Raw genomic sequence first — 19,467 nt, 5'->3', positions numbered from 1 at the left:
GCATTCTTATCGACTGTGTAAATGAGAATTTACACAGGGCCAATTTAATTGAAGAGACTACCCCGGGGTACCTACCAAATAAGCTACGACTGGAAGCAGAATGGAAGCAGAAAGCACAGGAAAAGGGAAAAGCGATCCAAGCGTTAAACAGGTTGAATTGGGAGTATTACTCGGCATACTTGGTCAAGCCGCATAGTCAATGGATGACTGTGAAATGCATCACAAACGCGGCCGAAAAAGTAGTGCCAGCTCTCATAGATTATGTTTTCGCAGCCCAGCTCAGCGCACAAGTCAGCCAGTCGACTCTCCTCAAGCCCATGATGAACACTTGCAGCTTTAAAAACCAAGTTCAGAAGTAGCCTTATTTTAGAATGTTGTTTTTTCTTTTAAGTTAGATTAGAAAAAGGACGGTCATTTGAAGTATTTTAACCCTTCTCATGGCATTTGGAGAAGGGTCCAGAAATTTGTCAAAAACTTGTCCTCAGAACATGCACTTCTACACCCTCAGAGGAGGTTTTGATGAATGGATGGATCGAGATTTATTAATGTTTGCATTTTAATGTCTGCTACTGATGTTGCACTTTTGTACTCTTAGTAGATGTTAGAACAAGTAGAGATAAATCGTTTTTGCTTGAAGTTTATGGGTAGGATTAGTCATAAATGGTACTTTTATCTCTTGGCCATTTCTGCTTATATTCTTAAAGTGATATACAGTTTTCAGTTGTTTATATGTTACTGCATGAATGTATGAGTTATCATTTGGCACTTCTGTACGGTGGAGTCATGTATTTATGTTTAATATATGAATAACTTATTATGCGATATGCTGTTCACAACTGTTTTTCCTAACTTTTTATGCAAAGTGGTTTATCTTAATTGATTTCTGTTCTTATGATAGATGAATGATCTTTATTACCAGTTATTGTTTGAAATCTGTTTAGATCGCATAATAGAAGAAATTCACCCCGGGTTAGCGTAGATTAGATGTGTTGTTTCTCATTAGATTACAATAGCATAGAGTTAGTTTAAAAGTTTGAATTAAATTAGCTTTAAGTATTCTTAGATCAGCATCATCCAAATCTACACACACACACACCCTTAGATTGGGAAACTGGTCCCATTATCCCCAGTCAGACCCGCTATACCAAATGGATAAGGAGCTGCTATACCAGTCGGTTCCTATCTTCTGTTGTGACAGAGAAATTCTTAGGTGGGGTAGAAGCGAAACTATAAATCATTTGTGATGCTCACTATTTGTGAGATGCATGTTAGCTTCTCGAATCTAACACTTCAACCTTTGATCTAATTGTTGGGTCAATAAAAAGGTATGTTTTCTCCTTGGTAATCGCTTTATTTAGAACTCATCCTCACATTATTATCTCTGTTTATGAATAAAAGTAGATGAAATAATAGCTAAAGTCGAGCAAAAGTAATCAGTAACAAATTAGACGAATATAAGCAGGAGAAACTTATTTTTATTATCTTTATGTGTAGGAGTCATGAATTGATCGATGGATGCCCAATCGACAGAATGACAACATCTCATAATGGATAGAGACAACGTCAGAGGCAAGGCAGGACAATGGAAGATCGGGCAAACCAATGGCTATTTTATGATAGAATCAGATCAAGTATAGCGAAATCCTCAGGATCTCCTGGTCTTGAGGGTTCACTTTTATCTATTTACTTTCTAAATGTAATATATAAGGTCGAAAGGAAAAACTACACAGAGTTCAGAATTACACAATTTGTAATTATTCTTTTTGACATATAATACTGTTATTTTGGATGTTGTAACATGGTAACTTACATTAATGAAGAAATGTTGCATTTAATTCATCTTTATATTCTGAGTATCTCTTGTTGGAGACTTCTGGCAAATTTGGGCCCGATTAAGAGAAGATCTACTGCTTGACCTATGTCATAATATTTTCTATTTCATTCTTGATTTCTTGTTAATGTTAAGTTAATATCACTTTTGATTATTGTAAGTATTGATGATTTGGTTTGCGTTTTCTCTTCATTTGAGATTTATATTGATCCGTGTGTTATATGTGAGTAATAATTTCGATTGAATCAGTTTTGATAGTTCTATCTCAGATTGCCATTCCTTTGAAGTAATGTTATCATAGATTTCAGAGATAGAATTAATCACTTTATTCTTCTATAGTCATTTGATATTTAGATAACGTTTGATATTCCTATACCATTTTCTGTTCAATTCAAAATTGTTGTTCGATTTGAAATTGCTGTTTAATTCAGATTTGCTGTTCAATTTGAAATTGCTGTTCAATTTATAATTGCTATTATTTCTAGACTTTTTGTTCAATTCGGAATTGTTATTCAATTCAGAATTGCTATTCAATTCAGAATTTCTTCTTAATTAGGATTTGTTGCTTAATTAGGATTTGCTGTTTATTTAGGACTTGTTGTTCAATTACCATCGCTGTTAATTATTACAGTTCTCTTTCATGAGTGAGCAAGTTAGCTTCAATTTTAGTTAAAATTACCAAGTGTGATTCTTTACAAGTTGTATTCAGATTTATTTGCTTCCATGATAGGTTAAGTAGAATTGCAGAGTGTGTTATGAATTTCTTTTAGAATTACTTCTTTCAGTATTGATTGGATTGAGTTTGAAGAATATAGTCATTAGCGATTGCAACAATTTATTATTAGTTAACCTCTGAATTCACTGCATATATAGTGTTGACACTCTTGAAATAAAAAGACTTGCCTCAGGTTGACAATTAATGTAGGAATTAATATTGTTTGTAAAAAAAAAACTTAGTGCACCAACATTTTGGCGCCATTGCCAAGGAGAGTGTTCCAAAGTGATTTCCTTTTTTTATCTTGTTGTAAAAGAATTGGGTTTTAAAAATGGGAGGTAAGAACCTACGTACCTAGCAAGTAAAGTGCTTTCTTACTAGCCCGCTTTTCAACAAAAGTGTAGAGGTTAAATAGGAATTGGTTTTTGTGAATGACTAGGAATAGAAAGATAGAAAAAGAACCAAACCCCCCTTCAAAATCTACAAAACCTAAGGGATCAGTGAACCTTGGGAGAACGACATTTATAGACGAAATTGTGAGAAAAGCAGAGTCTCAAGCATCAGTAGGATTCTGGGTTGTAATTGGAAAAAGTCCTACTATAATCCCTCAAGTAGCAGGCTCACCATCTACAACTCATGCTGAGATTCAAAGCCAAATTGGAGGATCTGAACAGAGTCTTCAAGCTACAATAAGCTTACATTCTGATCCTCTACAAGAGGGAAAATCCTATAACTTAAGAGAAGGAGAAGGAGAAACCAGTGGAACTGCTAAGGCAGGACCTCAGCTATCTGAACAAGGGTCTCCTGTGATCCCAGATCTAGGCAGTGCTGCAAAGCCATCTTGTGTTGCTAATCCCCCACTTACTCGAAAAACATCCCCTAAAATTCCTAAAGAGTATTGGCACATCTTTGACCAAATGGAAAACCAACCACATCAAGGTCAAACCTCTACTTTAGAATACCCCATAGTCGACCAAGTGGCCAATGCCCCCATGAAGGCTATTCCTCTATAATGCATCCCAACTATTCATGGGATGATGACAGAGGATCCTGATGCCTTCTTGTTCGAATTTGACGTCCTCTGCAGAGGGTATGACTACACCACTAACCCCCAAAAGCTAAAACTATTCCCTTCTACTCTGAAAGGAGCAACTTTAAGATGGTTCATGGGTCTGGGTGGATGTACTATTAATTCTTGGGATGATATGAAAACTGCCTTCCTCACCAGATACCAGGACTTTTGCAAGACTAGGGAGCTAAAGGATGAAATGTTCAAGATGGATGAAACAGATAATTAAACTCTAAAAGAGTACATCAAATGGTTTCATTATAACTTGCAGAGATCTCCACACACCACCCTACCAAAATAAGTCCTAAGAGCTATCTTAATTAAAGGAATGAAAGAGGAATGGTTAGAAACTCTAAATTTAATGGGGAAAGGAGATATTTCTTAGGAAGATTATGATGAAATCGTTCACTTGTGTATCAGGTGTTCGCGAGGAAGCTCATGCACAGGAGTAGCAAGTCGAGATCCCATGAGAAGGGGAAGAAAGCCACATAGTGGAGGAGTAACACGAATGGAAATCGTTAACCTCCTAGAAGATTTCAAAAAAAACATCCTGGGCACCCTCACGACACATCTGGATGCCCTACATGCTAAACAAAAACAATATTTAGCAGAACAAAACTTGGTCATTTTCTGTCCACATTGTCGGAAGAAGCATAGCCAACGAGAGTGTCCACTAGACATGGTTCAGAAATGCACTATTTGTACCAAGGAACATGCCATTGAATAGTGTCCATTGCTCCAAGGTTTGAAATCAGTGTTCAAGGAAGCAGAAGAAGAGACAGAGCCAGTATATCTAATGAACCAGCGTCAACAGTGGTAGGCCAAACCTCCAGGTATGTCACAAGATGCATCCCAGTTCTTTCCTTCTTCACAGTTTAATCAGCAGCAGAACCTTGGGGCAACATGGCAAGGCTAATCACCCTACTCGAATTGGAAACCTAAGCCATTCCCTATGACACCATGGTTAACTCAATCCTTTCTGGGTAATGGCTAGCCAAATTCTCCTTTTACTCCTATTTGGAAAGGCAATCCCTATCAATCCCAGTGGTTTATCTCCACTTCTAAAAATCTGAATTGGTCTACAAATTGGCAGTGACCTTTGGGAATATCCAACACTCCTATGGGGACAGGTTATCAACCTCAACCTGCATTGTCAAATCCTTAGCCTCTTCTACGCCCTCAATTACCAGCCCAACCGAATCCATATCTCAATAATGGACTAGTCTAGTTGGTGCAAATTGTAGAAAGCTCAGACTATGAGATTGAGAAAAAATAATGTAATGAACTTAGATTGAGCCCAGGATGTATCATCACCCCTGAGGAAAATAAGGATCATCCATCAGTTGAGATTGAAACACCACCATTACATATACCACCACCTCTACATATACCAACACCTGTAATTGATACTAAAATGAAACGAGGAGAAGAGACAGATCAACATAAAGATCTAGAGGAACTCATAGTCACTTCTCCCCCATTCCCTGAAAGGTTAATGATACCTAAGCCAATTGTGTACCCAGATTTTGATCTTGTAGGGGAATTAAAAAATCTTTGTATAAAAATTCCGCTCTTCCATGCCATTCAGGACATTCGACTCTATGCTAAAAAAAATTAAAGAGCTATATGTAAAGAAGCCTGTGAGGAAAGCAAAAACTTCACCCACCATTCATGTTGTAGGAACCTTATCTAATTTACTCTTGGGAGAGGAAACTCTGGTAAAGTATGAAGATCCTGGAAATCCCATAGTGACAGTTCAGATATATGGCCGCTCTTTTCCCAATATGCTAGTTGATCTAGGTGCAACCATTAATATTTTAACAACAGAAACCTGTCAAGCACTTGGGATTATAGCCTTGGAACCAACCACCACCTTACTAGAACTTTCTGATCATTCGGTGGTAAGGCCAGAAGGAACTCTACAAGATATCACGGTCTCTGTTGATTCATGGGAATATCCAGTAGATTTTCTTGTTATAAACCTGAAGAGTCGATTGGATGGGCACCCTCTGATACTGGGCCGACCTTGGCTAGCAACAACTGATGCATATATAGGCTGCCGGAGGGGAAGCATGACTATTGCAAAGGGGGATGCTGTAAAAAATCTTATTTTATATCCCCCTACCAGACCAAGTCTGCCCATTGTAAAAATATGTAAACAACCACCAACATACCTGGAAGAAAGCATTTGTTCACCACTCACAGTAGCAGAGGAACTAGAATTCAAAGATTAGACTGAAGATGATGTTATCAACAATTTCATCAATCATCCAGCTGATGTAAGAAATGTAAAGTGTCAAATGCTGAAATCAATCCTTGATAATGAAGCATTGGAAGATCCCTTGAAGGACATTGATGATCAGCACATCTAGACGACTATTGTTCATAACAGCAAGCTGGTGGAAATTGAACCAGGAAAAGTTTTAAACATTAATGATAGCTTGGACAGTGATCAACAACAAAAGCTCATTCAGATCCTACAAAAATATAAAGGGGCTTTTGCCTAGGATTATCTTGATATGAAGGGTATAGACCCACAACTGTGTACTCATCACATCTATACCGAGAAGGATGCTCAACCTATCTGGCAGCCTCAGCGGAGATTGAATCGCACCTTAAGGATATTGTGAAAGAAGAATTACAGAAGCTATTGGATGTGAATTTCATTTATCTTATTTCAGATAGCAAATGGGTCTCTCCATTGGTGGTCGTCCCCAAGAAAAATGGAAAATGGCGTATCTGTGTAGATTACCGAGAACTGAATAAGGCAACACAAAAAGATCAATTCCCTCTCCCATTTATCGATCAAGTCCTAGATACCTTGGTAGGGAAGCAATTCTTTTCCTTCCTAGATGGCTTTAGTGGCTACAATTAGATTCAGATTTCCCCTAAAGACCAAGATAAAACAACCTTCACATGTTCCTGGGGTACGTTCGCTTATAGAGTATTACCATTTAGCGTATGTAATGCCCCAGCCACGTTTCAAAGAGCTATACTTAGCATTTTTTCTAACTTGATAAACAAAGGACTTGAGGTATATATGGATGAATTTACTCTATATGGGGATGAATTTGATCAAGCATTGCAAACACTAGAAAATGTTTTAGAACAATGCATTGCTACCAGGTTATGTTTAAGCAATGTCAAGTGTCACATGATGATGATTGAAGGTGTAATCTTGGGACATTATATTTCTGCAGCAGGGATATAGGTAGACCCAACAAAAATTTAGGTAATTCTTTTACTGCCTACTCCCTGTACTCAAATAGAGGTACGTAGTTCCCTGGGATACGCAAGCTATTATCGCATGTTTATTAAAAACTTTTCACAAATTGCTGCACCTTTATATGATTTAACTGGAAATGTTGATTTCAATTGGTCTGACAAATGTGACACAACTTTTACAGGTTTAAAGAAGCTAGTATCAATGGCACCAGTATTACGTGGACCAAACTAGGAGCTTCCTTTTCACATATCCACGGACACATCAGATGCAGCTATAGGCGCTTTCCTCAGTCAAGAAGAGGACAAGAAGCCTTATGCTATATATTATATTAGCAAAAATCTCACTCCTACAGAACTTAATTATACAGTAACAGAAAAAGAATTCTTAGCCGTTATTTATGCAATAAACAAATTTAGACATTACATAACTGACTATCAATTTTTTTGGTATACTGATCACTGCCATTTGTTATTTAGCTAACAAGCCTACTACCAATGGTTAAGTGACTCGTTAGCTATTGCTTTTGCAGGAATTTGACATTACTATTAAGGATCGTCCGAGGAAGGAAAACCCAATTGTTGATTTTCTGTCTCGAATCCCAAAGGTAAATGATCCACTGGTAGTGGACAACCAATTCCTAGATGAACATTTGTTTGTCGTGACAGTCAAGATGCCATGGTATGCAGATGTGGCAAATTATCTGGCAGTAGGGAAGCTGCCCAGGCATTTGACAGCGAGGGAGAGGAAACAAATCATTCAGTGCAGCGCCCGATTCTCTTGGATTGGTAGATATATTTTTCACATAGGGTCCGACATGTGTATACGTAGATGCATTTGCGAGGATGAGATTTATGACATTCTGAAAGCTTGGCATGATAAGCCCTGTGGAGGTCACTTCGCAGATCGAAGGACATGGCATAAAGTACTACAGATGGGTTACTATTGGCCCACTATTTTTAAATATGCTAAGAAATATGCCTAGGCTTGTGATAGCTACCAAAGGATGGGCCAACCTGGCCAATCTGATGAAATGTTGTTGTAACCCTAACTAGTCATAGAACCCCTCAAACGAAGGGTGTTGGACTTTGTTGGCCCATTCCATCCACCACCGAATCAGAAAGCCTACATATTGGTTGCCATAGATTACGTGATGAAATGGGTGGAAAAAGTAGATTTACTAAGAGCAATAGAGGAAGCTGTGATTAACTTCCTCTTTGGGCTATTCATGCGGTATGGTTTACCATGGGAACTGACAACAGATGGGGGAGGTCAATTCGTAGGACACAATATTACTGCTACCCTCAAAAGCCATCACATTACACATAGTATCACTTCCCCTTATCACCTGCAGGTGAACGAACATGTCGAAAGCACCAATAAGGTAATTGAAGCAATTATGACCAAAACAGTCTCAACACATTGGCGAGACTGGGCTGCTAGAATGCTAGAGGCCTTGTGGGCCTATCGCATGACTTGGAGGAATACTACTGGATACTCTCTATACCAGCTTGTGTTTGGCAAAGAACCTATTTTTTCGATCAAATTTGAAATAAATATTCTAAGAATGGCTCAGGAAGTGGGGTTGGATTTAACAGAAGCCCAAACCAACCAACTGTAACAAATCAACGAACTAGATGAAGCTCTACTTCTAGCTTTGCAACAGACTACAATTACTCAGCAACAAAGGGAAAAGTGGCATGACAGCCTCATAAAAAAGAAGACATTTCAAAAAGGGGATTGGGCACTCCTTTACGACTCTAGATTCTAGGACTTCCCGGGCAAGTTGCAAACAAGATGGTTCGGCCCTTATGAGATTCGAGAAGTACATAACAATGGCACTCTTACTTTGACTACCATTTATGGATCTGGCCATTACTTTAAGGTGAATAGGAATCGAGTGCGTCTCTACCACAAACCACTCACCAAGGAGTATTTCTGCCAGCATGTACACGAGGACCCGTCCATCCAAATCTTAGCTACAGAGAGTGATGACCCTGTGGATTTTCTTTCAAAAAATTGAGATTTGTTTTAAAATTGTAAATAATGTATATATTCTTTTTGATTAATTGTAATTCAGTTAAGTACCACCATGTAAATATGCATATTTTTCTTGTTTTTAGTGCTTGGTAAGTGTTATTCAATCGATTGAACGATTGTCATTCAATCAATTGAACAACACTTATGTTTATGTGTGTGTCGTTTTTCAGTCGATTGAACAATTGTTGTTCAATATATTGAACATCACTTATTTTTATGTGTGGAAATTGTTGTTCAATCGATTGAACAACATTTTTGCATTTTGATTTTGATGTCCAAACAATTGAACAACATTTTTGCCTTTTGATTTTGTTGTTCAAACAATTGAACAACATTTTTGAGTTTTTGATTTTGCTGTTCAAATGATTGAACAACACTTTTTGTGTTTTTATATTTTTGTTGTTCAAACGATTATTGTTCAATCGATTGAACAACACTATTTGCGTCCTTAAATTTTCGTTGTTCAAACGATTGAATGATTGTTGTGCAATCAATTGAACAACACTTTTTGCGTTTTCATTTTTACATTTTCATTTTTCAAACGATTGAATGATTGTTGTTCAATTGATTGAACAACACCTTTTGGTGTTTTTTTAATTTTTGTTGTTAAAACGATTGAATGATTGTTGTTCAATCGATTGAACAACACTTTTGCATTTTTCTTTACTAATATTTGTTGTTCAAATGATGGAATGTTTGTTGTTTAATCGATTGAACAACACTTTTGCGCTTGTTATTTTTCAATTTTTGTTGTTCAAATGATTGAACGATTGCTGTTCAATTGATTGAACAACACTCTTGAGTTTTATTTTCAATTTTTTTGTTGTTCATACGGTTGAACGATTATTGTTCAATCGATTGAACAGCACTGTTGCATTTTTTTCTTCTTATTGATATTTGTCATTCAAACAATTGAACTATTTCTCTTAAATCATTTTTAACACCAATCTTGCGTGTTTTCCTTTCGATTTTTTTGTTCAATCGATTGAACGATTGTTGTTCAATCAATTGAACAATAGTTTTTCTTTCTTTTCAATTTTTTCTATTCAAATGATTGAACGATTTCTGTTCAAACAATTGAACAACACTTTTATGTTTATTTTAGGACAAATTGTGATTTCTTTTATTTGATTCATTTCCATTCATTATGCTATCTTATTTTTCTTTTATGTTTTGAATAAACATTATTTGAGTGGATTTGTGCATAACATAAATAAAAACAATAAAATCAACACTATTATGATTTATGAAGCCTCTTGATGGTTATCTTTATCCAAAAGCTGATATGGTGCATCTCTATATTGATTGGCTAGACATCTTTTTTTAGACACATCATAAAATGATTCATTATTTCAAACCATGTTGGCTTATTTACCACACTTTCAAATGGACAAATCCCTTCGAAATGATGAGATGGGGGTAAGAGTATAACCTTTCTTTGGTATATTTTTACTTCTTACACCATCCCTAACTCTTAAGGAGCAAATGTGCCTCCCTCTTTTTATAAAAATATCAAAAGATGAGAAAAATAAAAATAAAGATATATGCAAAAGCAATGAATTTTGTCTTAAAGAGGATAGGGGGTCTCATCATGAGCTAGCCTACCATGATCATAAAGATGTAACAAGTGACATTCCAATTTTGGCTACCAAACCAAGGTAATGACCTTCTTGATGATTACAAACTGTTAGAAAGACAGGGGGTCTCATTACGAGCCAGCCTGAACATTTTGTTATATCTTGGTGAGTGGCACTATGATCATCTGGTCACCATGCCAGCATAGTGGTCTGTTTATGGAAGAAAAATAAGAATCAGCTACCTATTAAAAGGAGGACTCTGGCTCATTTTTGTGGTTAAAAAGCAACCCTATTGAGGATATGAATGACTGCTGGCAATAGTGGCTCTTCCTATGGTATTGGAGTATTATCTTACACTGCCAAAGGCTCTCTATTCTATTGCCACCTATGGATTCATTTCTAAGATGGTTCCCATTTGAACAACACTCTTACAAGCCAATATGCATGGTAACTTATGTCACATATTCATTATATTATATATTTGTCCTTCAGAGCTTTTTGTGCTATATTTTCGGAGATATGATCTGAGGAAGTTGGATTTTTTGCAGACTCTTGAATTACATTCCAAACAGGTGACTTGGGGAAAATCGTCATAAATTTCTCTCTGAGCATCGAATTGAAATTTTGTAAGAAGGTACAAAAAGAGGATAGACTGCAGTTTCTTATATATATTTTTTAGAGCCAAAGGTCGAAACAGTGACACGCGGCACGTCGTACAAGTTTGCTCTACTGAACTAGTCTATAATCAGGTCACTGTGGGAGATTTGGCATAACTCTTCCTTGGAGAATCTAATTTGGATTAGACTGGTGACATTGGAAAGAGGACACGGAGGGCTACTGCAGGTCATAATTTCAAAACTGGATGATCTGAAATTACAGAGATACATCAGATTCAATATCAAGCTCCTACAAAGTGAAAAAAAGGTGTGTAGTTTTTTTCTTTAAATTTTTGCATAAGCTTGGTTTGAAAAATTAGTTTGAAGGAATTCAAAGGGCATATTAAAGAATTATTATCAGTAATTGATGCCCCGAGGAAAGAAAATGCAAACACCTAGTAAGCAACCTGAAAGCTCTAGCATGACTCATGAAGAAGAGGAAGAAATGCAACATGATATATCAAAATTACGAGACCAAGTGCAACAAGCGACACTTGCAAAAAAAGTAATAGAATCTAAGATGGATGGTTTAAAGAAAGATGTAGAAGCTAAGATGGATGGTTTAAAGATAGATTTGAAGACAGACATGGAAGATTTGAAGACAGGTTTGACAAAGTTTCTACAAGAAATGATTACTAATGGTGAAAGGGTAGTAAAGGAAACTCATGATGAGAACAAAAGAAATGTTAATCATGATTTCATAGACCTTAATGTTGGATCGAAGACCCACCATATTCCAAAAATCGATATGAGGAAGTTTGATGGCAAGGATCCCGCAACATGGATACTACAGATGGAGCAATTTTTCGATCTCAATAATGTGCAAAACCCACAAAAGGTACGTATTGCAACTTTATATTTGGAACCAAATCAGTTTGTATGGTATCAATGGCTTTGCTCTCGTAAACAAATTATCACTTGGGCAATTTTTATGGAAGAAATGACAACACATTATGAGGATAAAAAAAGCAACACTTTTTTTAGCCAATTGATAAGTCTCAAACAAAAGGGTTCAATAATGGAGCACATTGAGGAGTTCCAAAAATTGAACATAAGGGTAAAACATATTCCAGAGGAGCATAGGATTGATGTGTTCATAGGGACTTGAAAGGATAATATCCAACATTATGTTGGCCTTTGGGAACCTGATTCATTAGAGAAAGCATTCAGGTTAGCAAGAAAAATGGAAAGCAAAATTATGGCAACTAGGAAGCATACCACTCACAACTATAAAGATGGAAGTGTTGTTTCCCCTAGCCTTCCACAACCTATAAAGTTGACACCACAACAATTGGAAGAAAAAAGAGCAAAAGGGCTTTGTTATAGTTGTGATAGCAAATACACTAAAGGTCATAAGTGTGCTGAGAAGAAATTATTCTACATAGATTGTGAAGAGGAAGAAGAAAAGGAACAAGAAAGGTCAAAATAAGAGGATATACTCCATGAACAAAGCCTAGATAAAGAAGAAATGAAACTGACCATATCTTGTAATGCATTGGCTGGAATTACCACTCCTCAAACCATCAAGATAAAAGGACAAATCAAGAAGAAAAAGGTAATAGTGTTGATTGATTCAGGAAGTAACCATAATTTTATTCATTATAAGATAGAAAAAGAATTGAATTGCTTCCTATATCCAGCACACAGGTGTCAAGTGATGGTTGCAAATGGAGGAATGATAAATTGCTCTGGAAAGTGCCATAATATCAAGCTATCCATGGGAGAATATGTATTGAGGAGCCCAATGCTTTCCATTCCAATGGGAGGTGTTGATGTTGTACTAGGATTCAAATGGCTACAATCCTTGGGTATAATAGTTTTTAACTTTCAAGAAATTTTCATGAAATTTTATGTGGAAGGAAAGGAAGTTGAATTAAGGGGTATTGCAGGGAAACTGGGAAAGATAATAAGCCCTAATGGTATGACAAAGATTCTAAAAAAGGAACAACGAGGTGTAATTGCACAATTATGTTCGCTAGATGTTTCCACATCGAAATCATCTATTTCTCCAAATCTCCAAAAAGTCTTGGACAATCATTCCAAGGTATTTGAGACTCCCAAAGGTCTCCCACCTATTCATGATCATGATCATGCTATTCATTTGATGCCATGAAGTGTTCCTCCAAACATCAGGCCGTACAGATATCCCTATGCCCAAAAGAGTGAAATTGAACGTATGGTTGCAGAAATGCTTGAGGCTGGTATAATTCAACCTAGCCAAATTTCTTTCTCTGCTCCAGTAGTATTGGTGCACAAGAAGGATGGATCATGGCACATGTGTCCGGATTATAGGGAGCTCAACAAGCTCACTATTAAAGATAAGTTTCCCATTCCTGTCATTGATGAATTATTGGATGAATTGCATGGATCAATTTACTTCACCAAGTTAGATATTCGTTCAGGATATCATCAAATCAGAATGAAGACTCAAGACATTCTGAAAACAACATTTAGAACTCATGAGGGTCAGTATGAGTTTTTGGTCATGCCTTTTGGCCTTACCAATGCACCTTCTACATTTCAAGGTTTGATGAATTCCATTTTCAAACCCTTCCTTAGAAAATTTGTGTTAGTATTTTTTGATGATATACTAATCTACAACAAGTCTTGGAAGGATCATGTTTAACACATTGACAGGGTGCTACAACTATTGGAGGAGAAACAATTATATGCAAAAATATCCAAATGTTTCTTTGGAGTACAAGAGGTGGAATATTTGGGTCATATTGTATCTCATGAAGGAGTTAAGGTAGACCCTAACAAAATTAAAGTCATTAAGGAATGGGAAATCCCCACATCCATAAAGCATTTGCAAGGATTTCTCAGGTTGACAGGGTATTATTACAAGTTTGTTAAGAATTATGGGAAAATAGTAGCACCTATAACAACATTGTTGAAGAAAGATGCATTTTCATGGACTCCAGAAGCAACAAAGTCCTTCGAATATCTTAAAGAGGCAATGTGCCAAGCACCGGTCTTAGCCACACCAGACTTCACAAAAACCTTTATTATGGAATGTGATGCTTTCGGAAATGGAATTGGTGTTGTTTTAATGCAAGATGAAAGACCCATTTCTTTCAAAAGTCATCCAATCAAGGGAAAGTATTTACACAAAGCTATTTATGAGAAGGAAATGTTGGCAATACTACATGCACTTAAGAAATGGCAACCCTACCTAATGAAAAGATGCTTCAAGGTAAACACAGATCATGATAGCCTTAAATACCTTTTAGAACAAAGATTATCCTCTAAAGAACAACAAAAATGGGTCACAAAGATGTTGGGTTATGACTTTGAAATCATATACAAAAAAGGGAAGCAAAATGTTGTGGCATATGCACTCTCAAGAAAGGATGAGGATGTGGAAGCATTGTTGTGCGCCATTTCTATTATTCAACCAGATTGGATAAACGGAGCAAGGGAGGAATGGAAGAATGACGAAAAAGTGTGGGAACTTATTCGAAAGTTACAACAAGATTCCAGTACATCTGATACATTTAGTTGGAAAAATGATTCATTATGGTACAAAGATCACTTATACCTCTGTAAGAATTACCAACTCAAACAAAATATTCTTTTGGAATTGCACGCTTCTCCCTTAGGAGGGCACTCAGGATTTTTAAAAACTTACTACAGGGTTAAGAAGGATTTTTTTTGGGATGGCCTTACATCAGATATTCAAAAGTTTGTGGTAGAATGTTTGGTATGCCAACAAAATAAAGTTGAAAAAATTAAGACACCAGGTCTATTACAACCTTTATCCATTCCAAGCCAATGTTGGGAGGAGGTATCAATGGATTTTATCACAGGTTTACCCAAGTTTGAGGGAAAGAGTGTCATCATGGTGGTAGTTGACAGACTTACCAAGTATGCACATTTTTGTGCATTATCACATCCATTTAAAGCCAGTACAGTTTCTACGGCATTTATGGAAACAATTCAAAAGCTACATGGAAACCCAAAGATTATTGTAAGTGACAGAGATCCCATTTTTACAGGAAATTTTTGGACAAAATTATTTTCTTGTCTTGGTACTGAGTTAGCTCATAGCTCATCTTATCATCCTCAATCTGATGGGCAAATGGAGATAGTAAACAAATGTTTGGAAGGATATCTTCATTGCTTTGTATTTGATAAACAGGCACAATGGGTCAAATGGTTACTTCTGGCTAAATGGTGGTATAACACTTCCTTCCATACTGCAACAAAAATGACCCCATTTATGGCACTTTATGGATATTAGACACCATCCATCACATCATATTTAAGAGAAAATTCTAAGGTTCAAGCAATGGAACATCACATTGAGCATCAACAACAAGTTCTCCAACTCTTAAGGATAACCTTGTGTTGGCGCAAAATAGAATGAAACAATAGGCATATCAATATCGCAGTGAAAGAAGTTTTGATGTAGGTGACTGGGTATTCCTACGGCTACAACCATATAAATAAATGTCCCTCAAGCAAGCTAAGAAGGATAATAAATTGTCACCAAAGTATTATGGTCCATACAAGGTGTTGCAAAAGATTGGTACTATGGCATACAAATTGGAGCTTCCTGCAGCTTCTCAAGTGCACCCAGTTTTCCATGTTTCATGTTTAAAGAATGTCATAGGCGACAAGCTCCCAGTTCAAACAATATTGCCAGAACTTGACGAGGAAGGAAAAATTATATTGGAACGGGAAGTAGTCATAGAAACAAGAACTCGACAACTACAAAATCGATCCATTTCAGAGTATCTCATCAAGTGGAAGAACTTATCTGCTAAAGATTCCACATGGGAGGATGAGAATTTTATACAGAAGCATCCAGAACTACTCAAGCATTGAGGACAACACTTTTTTGAAGGAGAGGGGCACGTTAGGTCCCTATAATACTAGTGATGTCCAAATTAATATTGTAGTTGTATCCCTTGTTAATATTGTTGTGCCCCTTTTGTCCCCATATTGTTATTACAGTGCCCCATAGAATCCCTCTATTGTTATTTTTGTGCCTTTATATTAGTATTGTTAGGTTGGCTTGGTTATATTGTGACCCCTTAGACTCCTATATATAGAAAGGAGATTTCGTCATTTGAATCATCCAAGAATTGTTCATTTGTGTAATGTAAAGGAGGTTGCCCCCTTGAAGAGGTTGAATTCTAAGGCATTCAACTATCTTTTCTATCATTTTGTGAGCAAGTTTCATAACATCCTCACAGATGCTCATAGGAAATCTTGGCTTCTCTTCAGCCTTTCTCTCTACCCTCCAAGCTCCTATTTCCTTGCGATGTTCCTCTGGGATGATCTCCTTCAACCAAGTGGAAAAACTTGATTTACCAAGTGGATGATCTCCTAATCTCACACACTGTCAGAACTACACAATCCGAAAGGAAATGATTCCTTCTGCATGCATGAGTTTTCTTTATAGGAAAACACATGCAACTGATAGTACATTGTCCTTGACTTTAATCTCAATCGGGTCTTTTGCAGAATATACATGCATGAGTGTCTGATGAGGGAATCTTCAGTTCACTGAAGTAGCACTAGTTGAGTGCATGCATGCATCAACTGACTATTAACTCACTATTAGTTCCTCAAACAGTTTGGAACTAATTTAACTGAACTTAACTCAGTAAACTAAGTTAACTAACTACAACTCAAATATAGCTCAATCTTGTCTCCTTAATTTAAGGGATAACTCTTGCATGACTTCAGAAAGACTTCTAACTTGAATTTCTCCAACTAATTAAGTCAAAATAACTTAATTAATTATTTCCAAGTATCTATTAAGACTAAATTTGATTTTAATTCACAATTTAATTCAAGGACAAATTAAATTGGAATATTCTTGTAGCCACATTTCAACAAATTTTACAAAAAAAAAGTTTTCTAGTAGTCGACAAAGAGACAACTTTAACATGTTTTAGATCTTTCGAACCCATCCATGTATTGTTAGGTGAAAAAAAGGCTCCAAAAGTTAATGGTGAAATAAGAAAATTTGGCTATTTTACATTCTAGATTCTATTTATCAATGGGGAAAAATCCAAGTAACCAATGGGAAAAGCTTACTAATATATTTTGTAACTTTTACTATCTAAATTATGTCTAGAAATAAAAATGTTTTTGACATTCCACTAAAAAAGTAATTTGTCGAGCTTTAGGCCTTCTGGATACATCTATATTTGGAAAAACAAATATTGTTTCTTTATGAAAGTTTTGTATTTTTGGATTCCTTAATGCTCTAACTCTGGGTCTTGATTATCGTTCCACCTATCCAAGCATTTGACATCTAGGAATTTTCATAAGTCCTTTTATGAAATTCTTTTGAATGCCCACTAATGTAGATAACAAGGCATTCACTCATTATTGGACCTCTACCCCTTTTAGCCCCGTTTTGAATAGGTCCATGGTCACAACCCCTACTGGCCCATATGACCAAGGGTAAGGGCCGAACTTTCATCCTTGAATTTTGGATAATTATAGAATTATGAATTGCATTTGTAGGCCTTGTTCAATGGATATATTTTAACTTTGACTAGACATATACTTTCCCAAGTTCATTTTAAGGAGTCCAATTCTAAATTAGCTTAAAATGCATCAAATCACATGAAATCAGAACCATTAACCCAAAAACTTGTATGAGGCAAAAGAGGCCATAAGAGACTTATTCATTCTTCCTAACTGAAAAAGCTTGTCATTCAGTCTCAATCACACAAACTCAGAGCTTCAACCCCATTTTCATTACAATTGAACAGACCAATACTATGGTTGATTTCTTAAGGAATGATATCCTCATAAAGATCTTATTAGTTGGGAATTTAGTCATGGATAAATATACATATAAGATACAATTTTATGATAGCCCAAGGGCTCTTGCAGAATATCCAATAGTTACAGGAAAGGTTTCACATATGAACCAACTCGGGCACATACTACTACCCATTTAAGGTTCCCATTCAAGGAAAATTACCTAAATCCCTTTCACCCCAACAAGTTATTACCTATTTGATTCCATAGGAGTGCATATCATTCATAATCAGACAGATTGTATGGCTTTGATGTTCCTCTCATTCGTAAACGTGTTTTTCATTATCTCATAATAGCAAGTCACCATTGATCCAAGGTGTTAACTCCATAAGGGTCAAGTTTGTCCTTGATCCAACTTTAGACAAATAGTCTAATACCATTTAGGCATGAAACATCAATTTGGTATATTGGTTTGATTGATTCTCCCTCCAACCTCCATCCTCTCCTTAGGAGATCAAGGAGAACATGGCCATATAATTTATTGGGTAACCCAAACGATTTACCCTCCAAGTTCTAGTTTCATCTATGAAAAGCAAGGGAAATTTGGCTAACCACTCCAACCTCACCCGAGATGAGAAAGGAGAATTGGTTATTTACTTCCAATGCAGAATTCACAATAATTTACCATTCATTGAGTTAAATGAGTATCTCAAGTTATAAGCTAATGGTTGACTTATGTCATAGGTTAAAGAATGACTTAAGCCACAAGGTAATAGCTAAGTCAGGTCATAGGTTTAATAATTGTTTGAGTCACATGGTTTTGGGAATCACTTGAGCTCATATCTCAACTCCAAATCCACATGTCCAACCTACAACTAGAAAATGAGTTATGGATCCCACTACAAGGTACCTAGAGATAGTACCCAAGTATAAGGTACCTAGATCTCTAGAAAATCATGGTTGAATTGTATGGGGATCTCCCCAACATAGTGGGAAAACCTAAATTCTATGTGCATATGCTTTCACTACTAAGTGCCACATGAAGAACCCAATCCCCCTACTTGTACTTAGGATATAATATCCTTTTATGACTATGGATTTCATTCATAAAGTGACTTTAAGAAGGTTTTTGCATTTACTATTATTAGGAACCATGGCATGGTTCTACCCCCTCACCTTTCCCTGTTGTGGAGCTCTCCCCCCCATACCCTTTGTTGAGCCATCTACAACCACGATGTAATTTTATTATCATGTGTATGATCACATTTTACAAAATTAGGCCCATTGTAATTAAAACATATAATCATAGGAATGTAGGCCCTAAAATAAATAAACAATTAAATATATGGGCATGCAATCCCAACACAACCTTTCTCACCAGCCTAATAAGAATGTGTATAATTACATAACATGGGTCATCCTAAGGATATTATAGCAATGTTTGGTCTGATACACCATTACATACATAAAACTACCAACAACAGTATCATTGGGAACAAAATACATTTCTCTTTCCTCTTCTTGTGTCTTGGGACACTAATATATGAATAATTTTACACCTACAAGAATATGGACCTTGACTAGTGTTGGTGCACTAAGATGTCTTATTACAAGAAATATTAATACC

This window comes from Pinus tabuliformis, chromosome Q (assembly GCF_031772625.1).
Source record: "Pinus tabuliformis cultivar Carrire ecotype Pingquan chromosome Q, CPIR1, whole genome shotgun sequence".
NCBI lineage: Eukaryota > Viridiplantae > Streptophyta > Pinopsida > Pinales > Pinaceae > Pinus > Pinus tabuliformis.
The sequence above is the reverse complement of the archived record's forward strand: the minus strand, read 5'-3'. Positions refer to the sequence as shown.